At 43.4% G+C, this 16,711-nt stretch overlaps 1 protein-coding gene across 1 annotated transcript in view; it reads right to left on the bottom strand.

The window, feature by feature from the left end:
- Window positions 1–16,711, bottom strand: part of LOC308372545 (transmembrane protein 132C) — a gene marked incomplete at both ends in the record, with an annotated part of 134,909 nt that overhangs the window by 39,801 nt on the left and 78,397 nt on the right. The window lies entirely within an intron of this gene.

The following is a 16,711-nucleotide window of genomic DNA, read 5'->3' on the forward strand; positions in this document are numbered from 1 at the left end:
TGATGTTTCTCAATTGTCTCTGAGGTACTTCATATTGGTTCAAGTAGTGTCAGACAGTGATGGTTTAAAGAGGGGATAAAACGATTGTTTGTTTTGGTCAAGGTAAAACAGAAAAAACATTAGCTAATACTCCGAAATATTTTGTAGCCTATAGATGCTAAACAGCCAAGTGAGTGTGAACACAATGCTTTGACGTAATGGCACTCGAGCAAAGAGTAGAGCTTCTTTGTGCTCCACCATCTTGTTGTCTGGATCCTGTGTGAATCACATGGTGGCAGATTATGATCCAAGCTTTCTTTTGGCTTCAAAGCCAAAAACTATTACATTATTACAGCTATCTCTAATTGTTCTGGAGTACAGAAGAGATGGACACACTACTAATAATTTCCCAATACAAACACCAAAGCAATGCAGAGGCAATACACGGTCCCATTATTTGAAATTAATTAATTAATTCGAAATTATTTAAAGTAAATTGCTGATGAAAAACATAGCCATGCTGACGTACAGTGTAACAGTATGACCTTGAGTGCGATATAGAGAGTTACAACATGTTTTGTTTTTTCTTCAAATCCCATATATAAAAAAAAAAACGTTTTATTGAAATAAACAAACCTTACACATACACGTACCTAACTCTGTGAAGTCAAGCTTGCTACTAGACTAAATATAAGCTCTCATGGAGATCTTCTTGTCCAATCAAATAACTGAACTGGAGCCGTTGTATAAAATACAGTATATCAGTCCAAGATTCAGTGCTTTGCATAGACTATGCCAGTAAAGCTCAAAGGTGAGCTGGCCAGCTCCATGTCAGCCTGCTGTGCTTTCTGTCCCACTGCCATGAAGCCAGAGCAGTGAGCCAGTGGAGCTGTGGTCCAGTGAAGCCTTTCCTTGGGCAGAGTATGTGGAGGGTTTGGTCTCATTATTCCACTCCAGTGAGACATGCATCCCAAGGAGTGGCAACACAGAAGCGAGGAGAAGAACAACAAAAAAAAAGAGCAAAGAAAAAGCAATTTACTTTTGGTCCGGCGCCATGGCTGGCATTCCTCCGAAAAGATTTCCAGGCTGGAGCCTAACATTTTCTGTGCTGATTGTGATGCAAACAGAGCAGAAAAAAACAATGAATAATACAAAGCTCATTCGATTTGCTGAACCTTTGTTTTGAGCACACCATTATGTGTGTATGTGAATGTGTGTTTGTATGTTTTTGTGTGTGTGTGTGAGAGAGAGTGTTTTCTCTATACCTCTTGGTTAAAAAAAAAAACACACAAAACCATTAATACATTAACACACAATCAAAATTTTACAGACAAACAACAAACACAGTAGTGCTATTTACAAATGCAACCTAAGCTTCGTACTTCAGAACAAGTATTTGTTGGAAATTGGAAAACAAATATTCCAGTTGCTATTCTGAAATCGTCACAGCACAGTGTGATACAGCATCACAAAGATAACACAAGCACTTTTTAAGTCTCAAGGTCATTCATGCTGTGTGTTGCATGTCTCCACATCTTCATGAAGTACTTGAGAGTGCTAACAACCTACAATAGTAGGGTCTCTGTCTGTCAGGAAAGCATATTTATTTTATTAAACATTAGAGAAATATTCAGGACTTTAAAGGGGTAGGCAGTGAGGTCTGTATTCTTCGAAGGAATATTTTGGTATTTGAAGTTTGATGGTGTTGAAGAACACAGTGACAGAGAGAAAACTGAGTTGAGTCCTGTGCTATTTCTTTTGTCTTTTTTTACTTTTACTTTCATTGTTGCCCCCAAATTCACCTCCCCTCACCTCTTTTACCTTCAAATCCCATCCACACCTGTCCTGCAGTCACAACTCTATTCAAACTCTGAGTGATGGCTCTCCTCTTTCTAAACTATAACAACAAAATGACTTATCGGTGTCAACACACAAACTGCCCGTCCTATTCAAATCGGTTAATGTGGTTCTACACCTTTATCATTACATTTAAAATGCACAAAGAAAGAACTGCATGTGGCAGGTGTGCGACTACAGTGGCAGCAGCGACTACAGTTTTCACAAACAGTAGAATATAGTAATTGGTCCCTCTTCTGAAAATGCAATCATTAACGTCACGGTAATCCTCACAGTTGAATAACAATTCATGTCTTAACATGGCTGTTTATGATAAGGCATAACTACAATGATATGGCACTTTGTGTTTATTTCACAGTAAATGGACACTGTGAAAAATGGACACTCAACAATAGGCATTATGAACAGCAAATGGGTAAGGAAAATAAAAAAGATAAATGCGTAAAAGCAACAATTATTTACTCTTGAAATATAACATTGGAAAAAATGTGTGTGTGTGTTTGTCAGAGAGAGAGGGAGTTGTATTGCAGAGGACACACACAGTATCCTGGAGACTGTCAGAAGTATGTGACCACTAAAAGATGATCTGCCATCTGGTCATACCACCATGGCAACAATATGCAGCCATATGATTTTTTTTTGTTTCTAATTCTGGCAAAACAAATTTGACCTGAGATGGTCCTATTATACATTTATAGTGTCCATATATAATACATTAAGTGTTTTAAGTGGGTCAAGTGTTACTAACCACAACCCTAATCCTGACCTAACCTTAAACTGTTACAATGTCCAAGTTGTAATAACATAGTTATAAATGTAGCATATTAATCAATACATTAAGAATGAATTACATAGTAGTTATGGGCATTTCAGAGAGAGTGGGACCACCTGTACTTTGTCAAAATGAATGAGATAATGGAGAATATCAAGCAACATGCAAGTCGTTGGTTAACTTGTTGGAGACCTAGAAGTGAATAGAAAATAGATGGGGGGTAAAGCCATTGGAAAAAGTAAGTAAGGGAGAGAGCGCAAGAGCAAGAGAGGGGGAGGTCTGTTGAATTTTAAAATACAACAAACTCTTAAGGCCAGCTGGGTAAATACTGAGTGCTCTCAAAGCAGTACAGTATCTGTGTTTATTTGTGCAAGTGCATAAACAAGCCCATACATTCCAATGACCACGGATGACAGACGTGTTCTACTGTAGATCTGTGAAATATTTGCCTCCAAAGCCTTGCATAGAGGACATTTACACTGTGTGTCAAATAGGCAAACCTACCGGTATGCTGAATTCCAATAGGTGCACTCAAGACTGGACATAAATTAATGGCTGCAGTTTCTGGGTGTGGCCAGTAGAGGGAGGTGGTCTGTAGCACTCCTCAATTGACAGTGTTGCCTTCAAGGCAAAGGCATCATCAAAAGCCAGTGTGCTAATTGTCCAGTCACTCTCTATTGCTGTTGCACATCAGTTCACCAGTCATGCAATTTCACCCAGAGGACCTTTTCCAGAATGGTGATCAGCTTTTAAAAATATTTTTTTACAATGACAAGTTCAAATAAATTCCAAACTTGTAAATGTATGGGTCTGTGGCCAAAATGATGAATAAAGGACACTGTGTTTTATGTTCCCAGCTCCATCTGAGTAAATCTGAGATGGAGCTGACCTGCTTAAGTGCATGGCAGGCTAATTTACACAGAAGACTCACGCATTCGGTAAAAACGATTCATACATAGTCATTGCACACAGACATGGTTTTACTCAGACCCAGAGACACACACACACACACACACACACACACACACACACACAAAGCGCAAAATCCCACCAGTACTGTTCTTCACAGTGAGATTCGGATAAAATGTTCCGTCACAATAACAAAAGACACAGTAACAGTGGAAATAAATATTTAAACAGAGGAATTGAAATTCTGTCAAAATGCTTTCATAACTTAAGGAGTCCACAACTGAGGCCCTCCTCCTCTGAGGAGCCTAGTGCTATTCTTTATTTCTCCATGCCTTCATGAATACTGCATTGACACTGAGACAAATATACAGAGAGAGAAAGAGAGAGAAAGAGAGAGAGGGAGAGGGTGAGGGGCAGAGGGAGAGAGAGACAATGCAAGAAAAAGATGGAGGTAAAAAGAAAGAATAGCTAAATGGAGAGAGAAGTCATTTCAGTGGGGACTCAGAGGGGTGGCGTGTTTCCTGTGCACGGAGGTGATGTGGTTAGCCGTGACAACAATGATACATCAAACGAGCAGAATCAATTTGACTACAAAGCCACTGTGGCCCGCACCTTGTGCTTGGCGCCGCGCACGCTGGAAATGAAAGAGCGGATCTGCACAGATAATGGCAGCCCAAGTCCCGGCGCTAAAGCCTCACTCTGCTGGGCTGCGAAGGAATTCTATTTCTTCCAGACCTTCTGAGAAAGCTTAGACATAGGCAGCCTTCTGGCAACTCTTCCTGTTCTCAAGAGTCTCTCTCTCTCTCTCTCTCTCTTCCTCTGCTCAAGAGTCTCTCTCTCTTTCTCTCTCTCTCTCTCTCTCTTCCTGTGCTCAAGAGTCTCTCTCTCTCTCTCTCTTCCTCTACTCAAGAGTCTCTCTCTCTCTCTCTCTCTCTCTTCCTGTGCTCAAGAGTCTCTCTCTCTCTCTTCCTCTGCTCAAGAGTATCTCTCTCTCTTCCTCTACTCAAGAGTCTCTCTCTCTCTCTCTCTCTCTCTCTTCCTGTGCTCAAGAGTCTCTCTCTCTCTCTCTCTCTGTCACTCTCTCTCTTCCTCTCCCCCTCTCTCTTTCTCAGTAGGTAGTCAGGACCCCAACTGGCAAGAGCAGGAAACTCAATCATGGAGCTGGCATGGTAGCTTTGACCTGCGGTTTGTACTCTAAAGCCCCCTTCCCCCCAGGACAAACAGGCCAAATAATACTGCCTTCCCACACTTCACACAGCAGCAGCCAGCCAGCCACCAGCCACCAAGTATGCTTACTGTGCAATACTGTCACCTCGGATCAACAGCCCGTTGAGTTTGGACTCCAAAAGTTACAAAAATAAACACTTTAAAACACCAGTTTTTATAAACATTTGACGTTGCCAGAGTAGGTTGCTAAAGAAAATGGTCAGAAACTATCATTTATGGCGTTTAACAAGATGCAGGAATTAATTTGCACCATCTATGAGGAGGGTGTGCTTCTTCTCCCTTCTCTTGAGTTGACTGAGCTACAGTCAGAGATGGAAACAGTGCATGTCCAGACTATAGGATGTCAAGGTCTTAGAGATTATATTAGAGAACAGAGTGAAGAAAAGTCACCCCTTATTGAGAGCAACATTAGTGAGGTTCAGAAAGGCAAAATAGAAAAAGATCATTAAGACCTGGTCTCCTCAGCTTTCAGCATCGATGCTGATCTGAAAAGCTCATGGGAAGCCCGGAATCTACAGCCAAACACGCGTCACAGGGTTGACAGCCATGAAAATCACCTCATCACTTTGGTCGCATAAGTAGCTTTACGAAGAACCCCCCCCAAAGTGCAGCAACACTCGGCTCAAAGCGGTGATTGGCTCAGACCCATGCACGTTAGGCAATCCGGAATACTGCATGATCCAATCCTGTGCTCTCACCCTGATGTCCCATGGTACTCATCTCTGCCGGTGACAGTTACTGAGATCTCCCTCTCCAAGGACTTATGCATTTATGGATGCATACAAGAGTCTAATGCATTCCTGGTGGTAGAGTGGCGGAAATGTAAAGTAATACCCTCCTAGACTGTCCCTAGCCCATCATGGCCAGGCCTTCAGGCACTGATGTAATATTCATGCCACTCTCCAGTTGATTTGCTTAGCATTGTTCTCATCGGAACTTAAGAGATTTAAGAAGAATGCTCTGCCAGGTGGACTGGCATTTGTTGAAAAATGGCCGTCCTTGGGGGTGCATATGCAAGCAGGAGCCTCCCCTCACATCCAGACAGTTAACTTGGCTTGGCCACACATTACAGATGCAAAACAAAATGAAAAATTCCATCCCATGGCATCTCATCAAGCAACTTTTGGAACTCTTTTTTTTTCACAAAAGTTTTTTCACGAGGCGCGTGTTTGTGTGGCCCTGGCAGAAGAGAGATGAGGGGTGATCATTTCCAGCGCCCTTGCATAGTTTTCAAACTTATCATCGTAATGTGGGATGGTGTGGGCCCTCCGTCACAATAGGATGATACTACAGACTATTTATCTTCAATCTCTTTAAAGTGTCTAAAAAACTGGAATAAACTGCCTTGTTTTTTTTTTTTATGAAGTACATCGGTTGTGGGTGCCAACTAAAAATTGTAAAACCCCTTTCTGAAAATGAAAAATTTGGAAAGATGGTCCAGGTGTTACTTTCAGTTCTAATACAGCTGAAATTCAGGGTTCCCATAAAGCTCTTTTAAAATGATTGGCACAAACCCCTTGTTCCCCCTGTAAACCAGCTGGCCCATAGGGAGGAGTAATTTGTGTCGTAAACGTACAACCCAGCACTGTTTAAAAAGTCTAGCTACATTTATCTTTGCGTGTAAAAGATACTCTTCGTCATTAACAGAAAGTAGCTCTAAAAGGACCCTGGTCATCTGAGAGAGATAAGTGCACATCTCTGATTAAGGGACATACCCCTTTCAAGTGTTGTAAGTGCCTTCTCCACAGTTCACTTGACAGAAAGAAGAATTCTCATTCAGTACAGCAACTCATCCTCACAGGGAGGACAAGAGGGACAATCTGGTGAGCTTTCCGAGTCACCTGCCTCAGAGAACCTTGGTAACCTGAAGTCCTCTGACATATCACCATGGGATCTGGGAAGCACCATACAGGAAAAGACTGTTCAGATATATGTGAGCAAAATCTATTGAAATTAGTGAGTTGGTATTTTTCTCCATTAAAAAAGGCCTACTGTAATTACCAATATATAGCATTTACCAGACACATGGGTGAACTTCTGACCTTCTGCTTAAGTTTATTTTCTTGTGGTTTAACATTCTATAAGCAAAGCCCTGGCAAAAGAAGGGCTCTATTGAACAAACCACGCAGAATACCATAAATACGAATATAGTTTTAGAAAGCAGCCGATGTTGTGTCTGTGCTCACTCATAACCGACCTCCTGACCCTGATACGTAGGGCCTTATCTCTTTGGCAATCACAAACAAAATAAATAGGTTACATCTTTGGTCATTATAAGAGATGCTACCGTGTACAGGAGGCCAATGACTATTTTTATAGAACATATTTCAGAGAATATGGACGAGGAAGAAACATTTTATGTTGAACAAATGATATAACATAACCACATATAGACCCAAGGCTAGTCTGGAGACTGGTCTGTGGCGATGGAGTCAACATCCTCAACTCTGTCACAATCCACTTGATCGAATTGGTCAATTAGATGTGTTTAAACAGGGCTTCAGCAGCTTACCAATCAATGGAAAAGGTTCTCATGCATTTGTAGTTTTAAAAAAAACAATGATATCATCATTTGGAAAACCTCTCTGCTTGTACTCTAAATATATCTGCCGCCTGTTGATCGTTGCACGTCCTGTCAGCTGATGGAGGGATTCAAAGAGCTGATAGACTCACACAGTTTGAGCTCTGTACTTGGTGAAAGGTTGTGAGTCTGATCAAGTTTGCATGGTTGTTTGATGAGGAATCCCACTCCCTAATTGAAACCCATGCACAGAGAATCAAGGAAGGTCAGCAAGACATGCAGGAGAGAATTCTCTTCACTGCTTCTTGATGCTGTAACCAAGTTGATTAAATTGGGACAAGCCCCGTAAAAGATTCATTAAACATTAACACATTCCCTGGCTGTGTTCACAAGAGCAAATTGCATAGCTGTTAGGGGTTGCACAGATTACTTGAGCACTCAAGCAGTTAAATTAATTGTCAAGTTTCTGCATTCACATCAAGTACTCGAGCATAGTTTTGTAGTTCAGTTTCGTATTCTAGTAAGAGCCCTTGGCAAACAACAGGTTGGTACCTGTACGATGAACACATTTTTCTTTTCATTGGCTGCAAACAAGGTGACCCATCAGTAGGAATGTCATGAAATGTCGACACATCGATTGTTGATTGGCACATTATCTTCTTGTATTAACGAAATATTCTATCTGGTAATAATGATGGTAAAATGTCTCTGGTATCAAACACTTCACCATTGCGTAAGGTAAGACGCAGTTTCATCTTCATATCATTAATTTTATGCTTTTCTCTATGTTCAGAGATGCGCTCTATTATTTATACTCGAGTACTGGAGAACTTTTCAGGCAAGGAATACTTGAGTTGCAAAATTATGTTCTCATGCAAGTCCTAATTTTAAGAACTGTAGATTGTAGATTCACTGAGCAAGGGACTGTCGACAAGAGGGCTTTCAGTTTTCAGCTTGGCTCAAAGTCTCTCGTCTTGCTGACAGTCACGTTCTCATCATGACCGCAACGAATGGGAAGGGAAAAAAGGGCTAATTCATGATCTGTGGCGAGAAAACCTAAATCCTCAGAGGACCGTCCTAATTAAGCGAAGAGATGCACACACACGTGACACACATGTTCATTTAGACACCAAAGTCCCATGGTAATATGGCAACATGTATGCATATACATACTCTCACCCAAGTGCACTTGGAGAAATATTTACATAAAGTATACAACACACAAACTTAAGCATATCATTTCAGCATTCACACATATAACATTATGTCTATCCGTCTGAAATGCATTTTGTCATTTTCTCTCTCTCCCAGAGAGCCACAGAGAGTCCTACTCAGAGAACCATCCATACCCGCACACATATTTCAGTCACGCTGCACATATGTCTCACTATATTTCCCTGCCTCCAAAAGCATGAAAGACCGAGCCCTATATCTACATGCATGGCTTCAGTAGCTGGAGGGCCCTTAGGAGAGGGAATGTGCTTTTCCCTGAGATTATGCTGAGAAGCCTGTTGTGAGTGATGAACCCCCTCCCCCCAACCCCAGCCTATAATTGGAAGCACTGAACCATGGCATCTGTGGACTAATTAAGGAATCGAAATCGAATGGCAAATGTTTTACATTTCTGTCTCCATCTAGTGTAGTCCTTTGTACACCAACATGCACACATACCAAGAAATACACACCAATACATGCACGAGGACAAACGCGTCCGGTGAAGACCATACATTCACAGTTTAAGGACCAGCAATGTGCATGTCTTTCATGGACTGCACTTGAACATGATCCAGTGTTTGGGGCCATGAGGCGCAATACCTTCCAAAATGTAGCAAGGCTGAAGCTGAATATTCAGCTGAACTTCACTGGGATTAAACAATTCCCTTTGTAACTGCAGCCACTCTGCTGCTGCTATCCTCATTTTTAAACCAATGCCTCTTTCTCAGAGACAAAGAACTGACTGTACTTGCTTTTCTTCTCCCAGTCTCTAGGCTCAATTGGGCAAGCCTGTTACAGTTGAATACAGTGAGACTATCCAATAAGTGCAAATTAGTTCCTTCCTCGATATCAGTTTCAGACTCAAGATGCAAGTTCTATTTACCATTAGTAATGGTCCGCATGGTGGATTAAATTCACTGTCCACAAACCTGGTAGTAAAATAATATTTGAACAGTGTAAGTTGACGTGCTTGTGTGTGTGTGTTAGATAGGAAGGGCCCCAGGAAGTGCAATGTCTCATTCTCTTACACAAGGTGCTGCTTCCCCTTTTTGGAATACAGTATGAAATGTGAGGAGTTAATGCCAATGAGAAGAGCATGGATTTGGCTGGACAGGCGCTCTGTCATGGACATATACCCATATACCCACAGCTAAGCATAACATAACATAACTCTATGTCAGTAGTTATCACCGTCCTGATGAATGAGCTCATGCAAACCCAGATGTACTTTAGGCTATTGTCCTGTTGGACTATGCAGATTTCTGCTGCAGTGCCACCATATCCCTTTGCTATATTCATAAGCTCATTATGAAGGTGTACATAGCATGGAAATAGCTTTCGTACAATTGAAGCCAAATTGATGGATTGTTTGCAGGATATGGTAATACTGACCAGAGGCAATGCTGGAGAGAGTCACCCTGCTCTGTGTGTAACTGATCTGCCACTAATATCCTTCTCACTTCTTTGTTCTTTTTAATGTCTTTTACTTTCTTATCCTTTCTTCTTTCTTTGCGCTCAAAGTTATATATACACACGTTGTGGAATGCTATAAATTAGGAAACGCCGCTAACAAATTCCTAGCTGCGTGCGTATTTCACTGGCTGGAGAGAACACATGCTGGGTGCAACATATGGGACACGGCTCGCCTCCACTGCTGCCTCAACACTTGCATCACAGTACATCACAGCAAAAGGGGAAAAAAGACAAAGAAATATGGCAGGAGTTAAAAAAAGAAGGACCTAATCCCAACCCAGCCCCACCCAGCTAGTAACCCACCCCCCAACATCCCCCCAGCCCCTGTAGGTTTTTAACCTCGACTTCAATTCCACAAACCCCTCCACCCAATCAGTGGTACAGTCTCCCAGTGCAAGGCCAGCCCACATGCATTCAGGGCAGTAAATTAGACTTAAATCAGATGTCCCAAAAGTGCAATCTTCTTCCAGACACAAGCTCAGGCGCATCGAGAGAGCGCACAAATTCTGACGGCCAATCCTGGGCTGCAGCGGTTGTGAGACAGACAGCCATTAGTTAACATTGTATCATTGAGGAGGATGACACTTTTGATTAGTTCTCAGCTGTAATCGGGGTAATTACTGCACTACATGGAGGGCCTCAGGAATTTGTCAGCCTCAATCACCAAAATGGTTTGTTTGTGTGTCCTTGCTTATGTTGGTGTGTGTGTGTGTGTGCGTGTTTGTGTGTGTGTGTTTCTGTGTGTGTTTGTAAACCAGTTATGTCCCAACATATGTAACTCCACTCATTTATCACAGTCACCATGGCAGCTAATAGATGCCCCTCTTATTCCCCTCACATTGTCCTCCTTCATGGGAAATTGTGCATGCATATATGTGTCCGTGTGTGTTTGTGTGTGTGTTTGTGTGTGTGTGTGTGTGTGTGTGTGTGTGTGTTCTGGAGATGTCTATGCTTATTCCTGAATGGGCCTGTGAGTACTGCATGCTTGATTAGCATGTACGTCACATGTCTAGCAGCATGTGCCCATCACACAGTGGCTACACAATGCATTTCCATCCCGTGTGCACTTCAAGCTGCGCTACTTGCGAAGGACAGCATATTAATTGTTTTCCATTAGTCTTATTTGTTTGCTTTTACAATCAAGCCTGCATTTCTCATGTACTTACACGGTGGGGCCCTAATGCAACGATGACAAGCCCACTCCCCATGCACGGGGACAAAAAAAGGGGGGGGGGGGGGATTTGTAAAGTTGGCCGTCACGGGCATGATCGTTAGATGGATTTAGGGCATCAATCACACATTATTTAATTTGCGCAAGTGGCATATGAATCCTGGATGAGTTGTGCAGGGCCTGCCCAGTTGTGTAATCATAAAGCGCTTGTATGGGCCGTGGGCTGAGCCTATGGAATAATAAATGAGAAAAAATTTAGTGAGGCAAAAAAAAAAGAGAAAAAAGAAAAGGCTGATTTATTTGCAGAGGGCTGCCATCATTAGTGAGGCTCTAGAAATGGCCCTCCCAACTCTTAATGCAATAGTGGGAGTTTAATCTCTCACTGCCTCTCTGTGTGTGTGTGTGTGTGTGTGTGTGTGTGTGTGTGTGTGGGTGTGTGTGGGTGTGTGTGGGTGTGTGTGCATGTTTGTGTGCTTGTGTGTGTGTGTGTGTGTGTGTTTGTGGGTGTGCATGTTTGTGTGCTTGTGTGTGTGTGTTTGTGGGTGTGGGTGTGTGTGTGTGTGATTTACACGGCGCCCACCCACTCCCGGGTCCTTCAGTGACTGGAGCGTGTGTGCGGAATGGAGAATGTGATTCCATGGTGCCCCCTCCACCTCCGTGACAACAACACTGGATGGATATTAGACATGCTTGAACCTCTGCTCCTCTCTCTTCACCTCTTGTATTCACCTCTATGCTCCTCTTTCCCCCCGCCCAGTTTTACGGTGTTCTCATTTTCTCTTCTCCCCCTTTTCTTCTACACGTATTTCTACACGCTATTCCTCTTTCACCCGCCTCTGTCTCCAGTCATTCTTTTCCCTCCACCTTGTTTTCTCCTCTCATCCACGCATTTATTCCCTTCTGTTCTCTCCTGCCCTTCCTGTCCTGTCACCTGCCTACCTACCTCTTTACTCCCCTCCTCTCTTTTCCTCTCCATTCCTCCTCCTTTTTCCTCCTCTCCCAAACAGTCTCTCTCTCCATCTTTATCTGTGTTTGCGACGCAAGTGCTGGCGGTTTTAAGCTCTGCAGTGCTGCTGGAGAGCCCACAGATAGAGGCAGGGTGGGAGAGGGTGGTGTTTGGGGTAGGTGGAGGGGTGGGGGTGTCAGCAGAACCAGGCTGGCCTCTTGCGATAAGACAGAGGGTAAGAATCCAGGGTGGCAATTTAATCCTCGCCATCCTGCAGCAACGGGATATCGCCATTCACGGCCAGCTCTTTCTCCCTCTCCCCCTTGCACACACACACACACACACACACCACCATACAAGCAAACAACACGACACACCGAGTTACTTAAATACCGCTTTTTCTGCCACAGTGGTGGAACCAGCAGCCTTTGGGAGAGCCAGAGCTTTGAATAAAATGTAAGTCACTTCCCAAGCGACAGCCTTCTAACGACACTCCATAGAAGTCCTCCCTGCCCACAGAGTCAGAGTTGGAGGGTAGGGGAGGGATGACCGGTCAGGTGTGAGCAGCGGGTCAGCCCACGGTCAATGCACCGTGACACTGATAAGAAGAGGCAGAGACACCTGTAAACATCTCAATGTAGAAAATGAATCTCATTGCTTAGCAGACACTTTTACCAGCACAGTGAGGACAGTATGCTGAAGGTGAGATGAACCGTGATCCCAATGACCGTTCAACCTTGTGATTGTCCAAGTCTCATGGAACACATGATCCTTTGTCGCTAAGCTTTCAGTGAACTCAGAAGCTGCTGTGAGAGCTTTCTGGCAGCGTTATCACATCAGATCATGACTTAACGCTCTGTGATGGGTGTTGTCAAGGTCACATTAACTACTGTCCTGGCCTCACTTTGGGTCTTTTTTTTTTCTGTCCTGCTATCAAGCTGGATGGGAGGGCTGCCAAAACAGCATCTCCTGACCACACACCACTGATTCGTGGCATCATCTTACACAAGCGATTAGAAGATCCTTCACGCCACCAGCGACCCACTGGCAAGCCCTCTGAATAATCCCATAAGGACACCTCTGCTTAAAAAACATGATCGTAAAAAAATAATAAACTATCAGGGGTGATGGTGGGGGGAGGGGTTAAAGAGAAGACGTGGACATGGGATCAATGGAGTAAACCGTGCTTTACGACTGGCCACTACTCCACTAAATGAATGGCAGCGGTCTACTTTGAGCGCGAGTGACCTTGGAATGGAGCGGCGTCTCTAGCAGCCCTCAGAAAGCCCTGCTGTGTTAGAGGAGGGCTTTATTAGGGACAGCTGGGTGACAGGGAGGGTGACCTGCGGGGGATGAGAGCTTTCATGCCAGGGGCCCCTGGAAGTAGGAACCAGAGGCCTGTGTCCTTGGCTTATTAATGAGGTGGAGTAGCGGAGGTGGGAGCAGCAGGGTCACGCCATGGGTCAGGGGAAGGTCGCCTGGCTAATTAACCCATCCAGACGGTGCAGGAGCGCTAGTGGATTAAAGCCCAGGGATGGCCCATGGCGTGGCGGAGGTAGAGCAGGGAAGGGATGCAGGAGACGGATGGGTTTTTTGTTTTTTTTCTAAAATGTTGTAAGGCAAACACCCCACCCCGGAATTATTTGATTATTTATTTCTGATTTTTCAACTGATTGACATTGACAGTCTGCGAGGCAACTAAGAGAGGCAAACATGCAGGCTGTGGTTTATCAGCGGCTAGGATCTGTTTTGCAGGTAAATGAAATTCCTCCACATCAAAATGCATTGACTGTGATGAATGCTGGTGTGTGTATAGTATGAATTTGTGTATATGTTGTTGTGTGTTGTTGTGTGTTTGTGTGTGTATGTTGTGTTGCTGATTACTTGTGCACCTGTGCGAGTGCTTCCCCTTTACCCGTCCCTCAAGTTCATCACAAATTCGCTGAGATTTCTTATCAGAATGCTGCATGGAAAAAGATACCTGACAGATGGACTCCCGGAGGCATGTTTGGAATCTAAATGAAACACTCTCGAGGAAGGCTGAGAGGAACTCACATGCAAATAAATCATTCCCTCATGGGTTTAAGATGTCTGAAATCAACATTGCAAGTGAAAAGTTTAGAATTGCTGTACATTTATGGGATCTGGATTTACTTGTGTGTCCGTTCAATGTTACAAGGCTGAGAATCCATCGCACGAGAGAGAAATAAGTGAGCTGTTGAAATATCATAAAATCAACACCATTAAATATTCATCACCTTGCCCAGGCAGAATCAACAGAATATAATAAAGCAATGCTGGATAGCTGGTTTGTTAATGATAGACTTCGTAGGTTTGTGTCTGATGCTCTGGAGTACAAATGTTCAGTAGATGACACTCATACATATGCATGTCTCCAACACAGGATCCTTGTGAATCACAGCTACTCCTGCTAAACCACAACACATCACTCAAGTTGACAAGTGCCTAAAAACCTGGTCACAGGCTAAACTAATATTATAGATGTGGGCTAAGCATATTCAAACACACAAACACACAAACACACAAACACACACCCTGATCCCCCCCCCCCCCCCCCCCCCCCCATTCAGTAAATATGTGTGTTCAAATGACGTGCCAGGACAAGCCTCCCAATAATCCCACATGCTGTGCATTGCTGACGAAAACAACGGAAGCAGTGAATGTGTATCACATTCAGTCTTAAGATGAGTGTCAGCCCTCTTTCTCTCTCTCTAACTCTCTCTATCTCTCTCTATCTCTCTCTCTATCTCGCTCTCTATCTCGCTCTCTCTCTCTCTCTCTCTCCCTTCTACGGATGCTGGCAAATCAGGGAGATTTGCAGGCGGCTGGTTGAGCGGAACTCACAGATTGGGATTAGACGCACCAACACCAGCCCTCAGATGAACACAAGGCCAACCCCCCCCCCCCCCACACACACACACACACACACACACACACACACACACGCCCTCACCTCCCATCACGGTCCATGTTGAATGTAGTGCTAGACAACTTTCATGACAGCAGCATTGTCACTAAAACAGAAGTGCATTGCAAAAAATACTAGAAAAAAAGACAAATATGCATGTTTCAGTGAGTTGTGTTCAGGCAATGTCTCTCAGGAATGCTGCCTATCACTTTTGCCTTGCAATGTATCATTAGCCTTGGAGGGGTTGGTTAGACTGTCTGGGTTTACTGCTAGGGTTTTTCAAGGCAAATACTGCCAGAAGACAATATATTATGTGTTTTGGTTTACTTCTTCAGGATTGTCTCTATTCAGACATATACTGTTTCTCAGCACAACCTAGGCTTTTGTTTTCTCCTCTTTATGTTTGGAAAATGGGGGCTTTGACTACGGTATAATAGCTTGGAGAATCTGCTTTTGCCCGAGGAAAGTGGAGAGTATGATTATAAAGAATGTGAGTGGTTATGAAATTGTGCTGTTATGTGTGTGTTTGTATATATGTCTATTTGTTTATGCGTTTCACATGAGTGCTTATGCACCGGTATTGTGTATGTGTGGTGTGCGCGTCAGTGCACATTTATGTCTGTGTGTGTTTGTGTGTCTGTGTGTGCGTGTGTGTGTGTGTGCGTGTGTGCGGGTGTGTGTGTGCGTGTGAGTGTGTGTGTGTGCGTGTGCGTGTGTTTGTGTGTGTGTGTGTGTGTGCGTGTGTATGTGCGTATGAGTATGTGTGTGTGTGTGTGTGTGTGTGTGTGTGTGTGTGTGTGTGTGAATTCAGGGTTGGGCCCACTGGAAGCACATCTGCTCACTGCACCAGGAGCTGATCCCTCATTTCACAGCCCGTTTGAGAGGAATATAAAAACATTAAGTGGAACCATGCCGGGAGAGAGGAAGAAAGACAGAGACGGAGGGCCTGAGAAAGAGAGAGAGAGAAAGAGAGATAGAGAGAGAGAGAGAGTCAGCTGGAGAGCTCAATGAGAAATAGAGGGATGGCTTTGAAAAGTCACTGAGTGAAATGTAATTTAAAGAAACGGGTTTTAGGGTGTGGTCATATCTCACACTTGGAGGATGGACTCATCTCTTCTTTGACAGAGATGAGATTCGAGAGCCTTTGATGCTTACTTGGCAAATCCAGACACTTAGACAGAGACTATCACACACTTAATCTCACTGCCCTTCAGTTTGTCAGTTGTTGCTTTATGTGTGCCTTATGTGATTCTGGCGAGATATGGGAGAGGATATATCATAATCTTTGAGCGGACAATCATCTACTACAATAATGAAACCTGTAAAAACACAAATTGTGTAACGAAACTGACACTTCAATTGCTGTAAAAAAAAAAAACAACAACATAATTTCAGTGCAATAGAATATAATAAGTTTCATGCACTAGACTGAAAGAAATCAGTTTTTCAGCCTTCTCAAGCTTGGGAATCAGGTAAGGACACTGTCTCATGTTACCAGAGCATGTCATTATTTGGTGTGCGTTTGATTTCTCATTTGATGATTTCTTCACATGAAATATGGAAGACTTTTTATTGTAGAATGCACAAACTGATCTCTAATCAGTCTACTGGGATAGGCTTCCAAATCAGCCTCAAGGAAAAGGAACATTGAGAGGGTGAGTAAGCTAAAGAGAGAGAGACAGAGAGAAAGAGTATGGCAAGGCGAGAGAAAT

This window comes from Sprattus sprattus (genome assembly GCF_963457725.1).
Source record: "Sprattus sprattus genome assembly, chromosome: 11".
In the NCBI taxonomy this organism is placed as follows: Eukaryota; Metazoa; Chordata; class Actinopteri; order Clupeiformes; family Clupeidae; genus Sprattus; species Sprattus sprattus.